Source organism: Macrosteles quadrilineatus, unplaced genomic scaffold (genome assembly GCF_028750875.1).
Source record: "Macrosteles quadrilineatus isolate MER2022 unplaced genomic scaffold, UCM_ALF_1.0 Scaffold_4__1_contigs__length_99947679, whole genome shotgun sequence".
In the NCBI taxonomy this organism is placed as follows: domain Eukaryota; kingdom Metazoa; phylum Arthropoda; class Insecta; order Hemiptera; family Cicadellidae; genus Macrosteles; species Macrosteles quadrilineatus.
In genome coordinates this window covers 61,184,422-61,193,676 of record NW_026542597.1, presented here as the reverse complement: position 1 = coordinate 61,193,676, position 9,255 = coordinate 61,184,422, and positions in this window count along the sequence as shown.

The following is a 9,255-nucleotide window of genomic DNA, read 5'->3' as shown; positions in this document are numbered from 1 at the left end:
CAAACACCACTCACAACCGCGGACCGTCCACACTGCAACAATCGTCCGTAGCGTCGCGACCAAACTTCAGATCCAAGTTTAGAGTCCCCCGAAAGATTCGGTACCACGAATTGTTGTTGCAATAAATTTCTTTTCCTTGCAAAATAAAAATTCTACTACTTCTTTGGCTCGGCGCTAGAACGGTGGTAGAAGTAACAAAGGTGTCGCATACATTTTTGTTCAAGGGGCAACCTGATATTTGTGTTCATGGGTTTGGGAAAATACCATCCTCTGCTAACAAATCTATTAAAACTTTAAGAATGTTTTCTTCTCCCTAAGATTCTAACCACTTTATTATTAGACTGTGTTTATTGCTATAAATGACATCCGTCCGGTAAGAGGATGATCGATGATTTATAACTATCTACTAAATACAAGGGTTTTCTCTGTTACATTCATGTTTCACCCGTCTCGTCGTTCACTTGGTTTTATTAATCATTATTCAAGGATAGTTTGTGTGAAGTTTGGTGCAGATCCGTCAAAAGGGCTCCGCACCAGAGGGTTACATAACGCCGAGGAAAACTTTATGCTTAAATTCGAGTAATTGTCTTAAATCTTAGAGTTGTTTAAACACTTGTTAGAAACTAATTTGAAATATCTCTGTTTGCGTCGTCAAGGTTCACCTACATTATTTCTGCTCTTAGTTTTAATTTATAACTTATAATGAATGCTAAACGATCCGTTTCAATTCGAGAACATGTTGCAACAAAGTTTTTCCAGCATTGAGAATTAAAGAAAACTGTTGCCTTAGGCCTACTGATGACCTGTGTTTAGTAATTTTAGTTGGGTCATTTCATTTCTTTGATTTGAGACATCCCCCTAATCAAACGAATTTTCTTCGTGGATACCCTGAAAAGTGAGGTGATATCAACCATTTCATGTGCTCCATTTTCTGTCAACTGGACTGTCATAATCTGCTTTGAATAGGCTAAAGCAGCAACACCATTGAAAGTTGGTTAACGTATTTTAACGTGTTGTCTGTCAGTCTCACGTTTTTCAGTGGAGTTTCTCTAAATACCTGTCCCAACGTTTTGAAAGTATGGATTCATTTGTCGAAATAGGTTGGATAACTCTTGTAGCTATACGATTTGGATGGCAATTTTCGTATTCTCTTTTTGAACAGCGTATATTATTTGCCTTTCCTAAATCATAAAAATAAACTTGAGCGTAACAAACTCGATCGTTGAATACATAAACACTGATTCCTTCACTTATGTTTGGTCTTATATTGCCACTAAAACTTTCAATAGCAAATGAGTTGTTGAAACTTCTTATTTTTGACTTGAAATGTCTGGATTGTGTTGGTAAATTCAGTCAATAAACCTTGTACTGTATAAGTTTTTCCGAGGAACTGGCAACATAACCATGAAGTAAACAATCCATTTGCGTTTTTTCTAAATTGAAGTAGAGCGAGTGATACAAAAGTTTACAATAAAAACATAAGGTACGCCTAGATATGGTATAATCTTACTACTTGAAATTGAAATCATCATAGTCAAGGCATTAGTATAGTTTTGTACTAAATGTTTTGAAATATCTTGTTTGGTCTGTGTTAGAAGTAAACATTTCTTGCATGCATTCATTTGATCTGACATTAGGCAAGTTTACTTTACCACCGTAACAACACTCTTAGTACAATAAAAATATGTTTTGAACAAAAAAAAAATAGCACAACCGGGGAATTTGGTACAGATGTTGGGTGTACCTTCCTTTTGAACATACTAAATGTCCCCTAAAATTGAAGCTGTGCTACGGCCACCATGTTGGAAAATGGCAGCATATTTCTGTATTTTTCGCTATAGTGACATTATTATTAGAGATACAAGAAAAAGCTAAATATACAAAATGTAGGTCATCTAAAAATACACATTTTTTGTACTAACCATCTTTCTCTAAACCCAACGGTTTTTGAGTTATTTGTTATTAAGTATATTTAGTTTTTTTCTATTGATCAAAAACTAGTGTACCTGTTGCTCGAATTCGAGCAATTGCGAAGCATTACAGGCGACTCACGAAGATTATGGAAATACTCACGATCTACACAACAGTTAGATATAATCAAAATCTTTTGTAAATATCTTATCTTTTCTCAAAAAGCTTATCTTGTTTTTTAGTGTTTCTACAAATTTTTCCCTCTCATAGCCGCATTAGGTTGTCTATAATAACAATTAAAAATGAAAAAAAAAATATTTCTTTTCTTCTACTTGGTTGTGTTCTATGACTTTTTCTATGTTTCCATTGTTTGCAAATCGGCTATTTCAATGATTGCTCAATAAATGTAGCATATTGTTAATTCAGTTTTATTTTTAGCCTATATCAAATTGTCCAGGATTTCTCGCTTTTTTCCATTGTAATAATTTCACCAACCCAAGTTTCGTCTACAGATGCAATACGCCAAAGAATATCAAGAGTTACTGTGATATTAGGATTTTCCACTGATTTGGTAATAGAACATTATATTGCAAAACATGACACGATGCAGAAGAAAATCCAATTTAAAATCAGAAAAACCCATTGCAAATACTGTAGGCTACTTCATTTTGACAAATTCAATAAATCACAATTTAAATATTAACAGCTGATTCATTAAAAAGTAGTGTAGAATTATGCATATGGTCGTAATGTAAACAAATCTGAAGAGGCAACTTTAAAGGCTTCTGGGGCAGAGCCCCATGGGAATTTACCTCGTTCCTCTTTTGATGGCTCATCTACAGACCAAGACCTTTCTTTAGAGACCCCTACCAAGTTTCTACGCCCAGCCGTTCTCTCAAATTAGCTGTGACAAAAACCCCGTTTTCCTTCATAAGAATAAAATGGGATAGGAATTTAAAGGCCACTGGGGCAGAGCCCCAAGGGAATTCACCATGTTTCTCTTTTGATGACTCATCTACAGACCAAGACCTTTCTTTAGACACCTCTACCGAGTTTCTACACCCAGCCGTTCTCTCAAAATAGCTATGACAAAGAAAAACAGTTTCAAATTAATATATAGATAGGTGAAACACATGGAAATTGACCGTTCCTTTCAAGGATTATGATAATTTATCCCATTTAGTTACATAGTGTGATACTATAAAATCTTAAAATGTAAGCTTATTTTATGAGTAAAACAACTCCGCCACAGCAAACCTGCAGACTCAGCAAATTTCCATTCAATTGGATGTTTTATTAAATGTATATAAATAAAATTAGGTTAAACAGGTACCTAGGTTTGCTGCTACAGGTAGGTTATTATAGTGTGTTTTTTTTTTTGTAAAATATCAATAACTTAGTATACAATAACTAATTTCCCAAGTTTGATCATAATATATCTAAACAAGCAAACTACAACAGTTAACTAATTCATAAGAATAGCATGGGAGTTTGAAATTTAAAATTTACAAATTTGAATATACAAATTTTGGTTGTGTTTAATAAAATGATGGCAATTATTCGTTACAATTACAATATTAACCAAATGGGTTTTCAAAGGAGATGGAGCCTGTTATTTAAGTAATATTAATTCGTACCAAGCACCGAAAATATTGTATGCAGTGAGGTAATCTACCATATTTTGTAAAATACGCAATAGCCATATTAATATTTTATCCTCATTTTTTTCCATTTAATAGTTAACATTTTAGTATTTTGATGGCACCACCACACTAACTAACTATACTTGACATCCCATTGTAAATTTGGAAGGCTGTTCTTCGTGTCTAGTTCATGTCGGTGACTAATTAAGTATGGTATAGTATAGTTTGAAAACTAAGTATAGTTAGTTTTATTTATCAAAAATCGGTGAAACCCATCGCAATCGACGGTTATTTTCAAGGTTTACGACAATTATTCATCCCACTTAGTTGATATCATAGTGATAGTGGTAGGGCCATCAAAATATAAAAATGTTAATTTATTAAATGGGTAAAAATGAGTATAAAGTTTTAATATGACTATTGCGTACTTTACAAAATATGGTTTTTTGATTTTTTTTTAGGTTTATGGAATTTTTCTCTTATTTTTACTGCAGTATATGTGCTTCGTATATTTTTTCACTTCCAAAGTGAGTTGCATAGCAGAACCGTCGATGTACTGTATAGCAGAACTGGCAAATATTATTCATATCACCAAGTGAATGTGTAAATGGCTCTCTTTTTCTACTCTCCTCATACGCATAAGATATCTTATTATTAATTGTCTCCTACTCACGTTTTCAATATTTCTTCTTTGAACTTGAGGCATTTTCTGTTCTTCCTACAAAACTGATTACCGGTTTAACTTGGTCTTAACCTACTCAATAATACAAACATTAATATTTACTCCCAAAAAGCTAAGGAGTTTCTTTTATAATCAGCTGTTTTTTGTTTTTAAATTTGTTCTATGTATTTCTTATGAGGAAAACCCAACCGTTGAGAGAGGGCCTCACGCCCTTAGGAGTAGGAATTTCAAAATTCTAAAACCTTATTGCAAAACTACTTATTGAGACGAATCTTTTGACACCTTAAACATTGAAATTGGTCCACAAATAAGGGAGGAGTTGCGTTAACAAAAAATGGCTTCACGTATTATATAAAAAGAGTCTAAATAATATACAGCCGCTTATGTAACTCACTCAGGTATACAAATTCTAGACCACTTCTAGATGTGCCAGGGAGTTGAAATTTGGCACACTTGTAGTTCTTGGCCCCAAACCACCCATAAAATTCCAAAAAGTCGCATTTTCAAATTTTAACCCCCCCGAAATTTCGAATTTCCCACCCATGTTATTCTTATGGGGAATAACATTAAAAATGGCCGACTTTGGTGTGCCCATCTGAATGGTTTAGAAACGTGCTAGAGACTTCAAATTTGCGTAGTATTGAACTATGGGATCTTAAATTAACGGTAAATCTTGCAAAAGTCCCATTTTCAAATTTTAACCACCCCAAAAATCCAAAATGGCGGACCTCTGAAAACGATAAAACGCGTTTTTTTCAAAGGGCTATAGCTCGAAAACGGTAAGTTTGAAAGAATCTTAGCGAAAGGGAATTAAATTTTCTACAAAACCCTCTTAGGCGTTTTCCGGAAATCGCACTCCTTAACCTTCAAAAAACGCCCTACTTTCAAAATTTAGTAAATTTCTTTAACAATTTTTACGGTTTTCGCTATTTTTTCATATTTAAATAATTCTTTTTTGCAGACATTATTAGTGCTCTGTGTTCTCCTTAATTTACTTAAAATTTTACTCATTTAATGTTTTTTTGTATCTTTACTCCTTAACCCCCAAAACTTAGGTTTAATGTCAAAATTTAAAGGTTTTTTACCACTTTTACAAGCCCCATGTTGTTCTTATGGAGAATAACATTGAAAGTGGTCGACTTTGGTGTGCTCATCTGAACCGTTTAGAAACGTGCTAGAGACTTGAAACTTGGTATTATTGTAGTAGGGGATCTTATATTAACGGTGAAATGTGCAAAAGTCCCATTTTCAAATTTTAACCCCCCCCAAAGATTCAAAATGGCGTACCTCTGAAAACAAAAAAACACGTTTTTTTCAACCGGATGTAGCTTGAAAACGATAAGAGCTAGAAAAGATTTGAAAGGACCTTAGCGAAAGGAAATTAAATTTTCTAAAAAACCTTCTTTGGCGTTTTCCGAAAACCACACTTGTTAACCTTCAAAAAACGCCCTACTTTCAAAATTTGGTGAATTTCTTTCAATTTTTTACCAGTTTTCGCTATTTTTTCATACTTAAATAATTCCTTTTCCCAAATATTATTATTGCTTTGTATTCTCCTTACTTTACTTTAAGTTATACTCTTTACATGTTTTTTCGTAACTTCACTCCTTGACCTCCAAAACTTAATTTTAATCTGAAAATTTGAAGATTTTTTGCCACTTTTACGAGCCACATGTTATTCTTATGGAGAATAAGATTGAAATATAATTACTTTGGTATGGTCATATGAATCGTTTAGAAACGTGCTAGAGACTTGGAATTTGGTACTATTGTAGTAAGGGATCATTAGTTTATGGTGAATTTTGCAAAAGTCCCATTTTCAAAAAATTAACCACCCTAAAAATCCAAAATGGCGGACCTCTAAAAACGACAAAACACATTTTTTTCAATCGCCTATAGCTCAAAAACGGTAAGAGATAGAAAAGATTTGAACGGATTTTCATGAACGGGAATCAAATTTTCTACAACCCCTATTAGGCGTTTTCAGAAAATCGCAATCCTTAACCTTCAAAAAACGGCCTACTTTCAAAATTTTTGTAAATTTCTTTAAATTTTTACCGGTTTTCGCAATTTTTTCATACTTAAATAGTTTGGTTTTGCAAAAATTAATATTGCTTTGTATTCTCCTTACTTTACTTTAAATTTTACACATTACGTGTTTTTTCGTAACTTTACTCCTTGGCCCCCAAAACTTAGGTTTAATGTCAAAATTTGAAAGTTTTTACGAGCCCCATGTTATTCTTATGGAGAATAACATTTACCCCATAAAAACCACCATAAATCCCCATTCCCATGGTCCGTTCATGCTATAGATTTACTCTGGTTTACTTAAGGTTTCATCCCCCTATCGTATTTACAACCCCCCCCCCCCCCCAAATATTAAATACCCCCCAATGTTATTCTTACAGGTGCATAATTCGAAATCACGTTTACTCATTTCTAGATTGACTGGATATCTGAAATTTGGCATAATTGTCGATCTTGCGCCCTTTCCGAAAAGTGAAATTTTACAAATGTAATTTCCCCCCCCCCCCCACGCAATATACAATCCCCCCCAATGTTATTACTACAGGTGCATCGGTCTAAATCAATTTTCACGTTTACCCACTTCTAGATTATCTAAAGATCTGAAATTTGGCTCAATTGCAGGTCTTGCGCCATGGCCTATTTCTTTTTACCCCCAACCAAAAAAGGGGGCCTGGGGGCGGAGCCCCCAGCGACCCAAAGGCAAGTATAGATATACGGGCTTCTAAGTACTTCCTAAGCCACTACAGCACATTTTCTACCCTTGAACCATTTTTCAGCATACACATCTGTCAACTGGCAACAATAATCACCAGGGATTGATTATTTCCAAAGAAACTTAACTATAGAACGCAATTCATACTTGGAGAGTCAGTTAATTACTTTCACATTTTTTATATATGGCCAGACTAATCATCTCATAGCGGTGGGAACCAGCTAAATAAATACCCTAGTGAATGAAGTAAGGAAATAAATAAACAGCAACGTAAGAATGTCATTGATCTCAGATTCAAAGTGGCTTGCTTGGTTGTGACGAAAGCGCTGGTGATGAATATCGGATTGGAAATATTTCTTGTAATCAAAAAACATATTATCCTTATCTCGCATGCGGCGGGAGAAACAATAATTTTACAAATTTCTACAACACAAACTAAGTATAAACGTGAGCAATAGAGCTGTAAATGGTGTCATTCTGTTCACAAATGATGTCAGTAAGCGCTGAGAAGCCTCACTTTAGCGCAGCGTACATGCGAACTACGGAGCTATACGCAAAATTGGTTCTTACTTACAAAAAGCCCTTGTAAAATGCCTAATTCCTTAGTAAATAGCCCTAATGTAAATTTGAAATAAAAACTTAAGCAATATTTATGAATTCTTAATTTTATGAGGCCTTTTGCCAGCTATGCTGGCATCATCAGACACATCACAAAACTTTCAGCAGTGGTCGCCTGAGCTACGTGCGGTTGTTATGGAGTGTTTTTAAAAAAGTATTGAATTCATTCATTGCAACCCAGCGGCATCAGCAGTTTCATGCATTCTTTCAATTAAGGCAACATGAAGAAGTTCCGTTTCGTATCACAATAATGCGGTGGGTTATGTAATGGTAGGACGTTTTGGGGAAAATTTTAATTCAATAAAAATTTTAAAATTCATATTGTAAATGATTTTCAATCAATCAAACAATTGTAGAAGTATCAGTTACAGCAGTTGGTTGAGTAAAGTAGATTGCTGAGTGTAAGCAGTTTTGTGCTGCTTCTTGCATTCAGTAGGTTCAATACCCAACAAATTGCTGATTATGGCCTTACCCTCTCTCTTTGCAGCCAAATTGAAAGTACCATCGGTGGTAGACCTTTTACCAATAACTCACTCTTCCTTAGGAACCAGCGCCGGCTGGCCAAGGTAAGGCCGTTATACTCTTTTAATATTTTTGGACTTAGAGCACAGATAGATTTGAAATACTTATAAAGACACTTAATACTTGTCACATTAAATTCATACTTTTAATAACACAGAGTTATTTGAAATAATATATATAAATTTACCAATTTCTATTGCCTCTTTGGTTGAATAGTTATTTTGAGAATAATAACATAAACAATTATTTTTTGATTGAAAATCATATTTTGTCATTTAGTATTTGCCATTCATTGTTCTTGATATAATATCTATATTCTATTTTTCCCTTTATCTCTGTAATTATTAAAACTACTTGTGTTGAGAATATAATATAGAATTTTGTATAATCGAATCTCGAGTACCTTTCTTTGTGCTCACTGCCAAGCGAGCTCACCCCCCACAATATATTATATAATAATAAACATCATTTAAAAGAAGTAACACATAAAAACGAACCGTTACAGTTACTAACTTTAGAACAACGGCTTCTGTGTTAGAAAAGAAGCTGAAAGGCCGTCCAAAGGCAGATTGGACGCGAAACAACTAACATTCGATAGAGTTCGTGCTGCTGTGGAAAACAGTCTGCATAGGCCAGCCCGAAAACAAGCGGCTACCCGAACATGTCTGACTACGCAGTTACACGAATTTTGAGGTTCATTTTAATCCCTACAGATCAGTTTGAATAATAATCTTTTTAATTGTGTTATCCATACAGATAATCATGACGGAACCTCTCCATGTTGACCTAATAGAATAAAAGCATGGAACTGCCACTGAGTTGTAATGACTAATTTACTACTTTTTTTAAATGACTAAATAACAACAGCGCGTAGCTCATACAACCACTGCTCTATGAGTACAAGAAATGGCATTGTATAGGCTATCCAACGAGCCTACTCCTACCACCCTCAGACGGCCTGTCGCTTAACAGTGCGCTGAAGAAAATGGATCGTTTTTTTGCCGCACCCTGTAGTAGTATTTATTATATGTGACGCAATCTATTCCGACTTTGTCGGTCAACGATGCAGTATTCAAGTAAATAAGTTTTTTATTGTGTGTCTTTATTGCTTGGTTAAAGTAGCCTACTATAGTTTACCC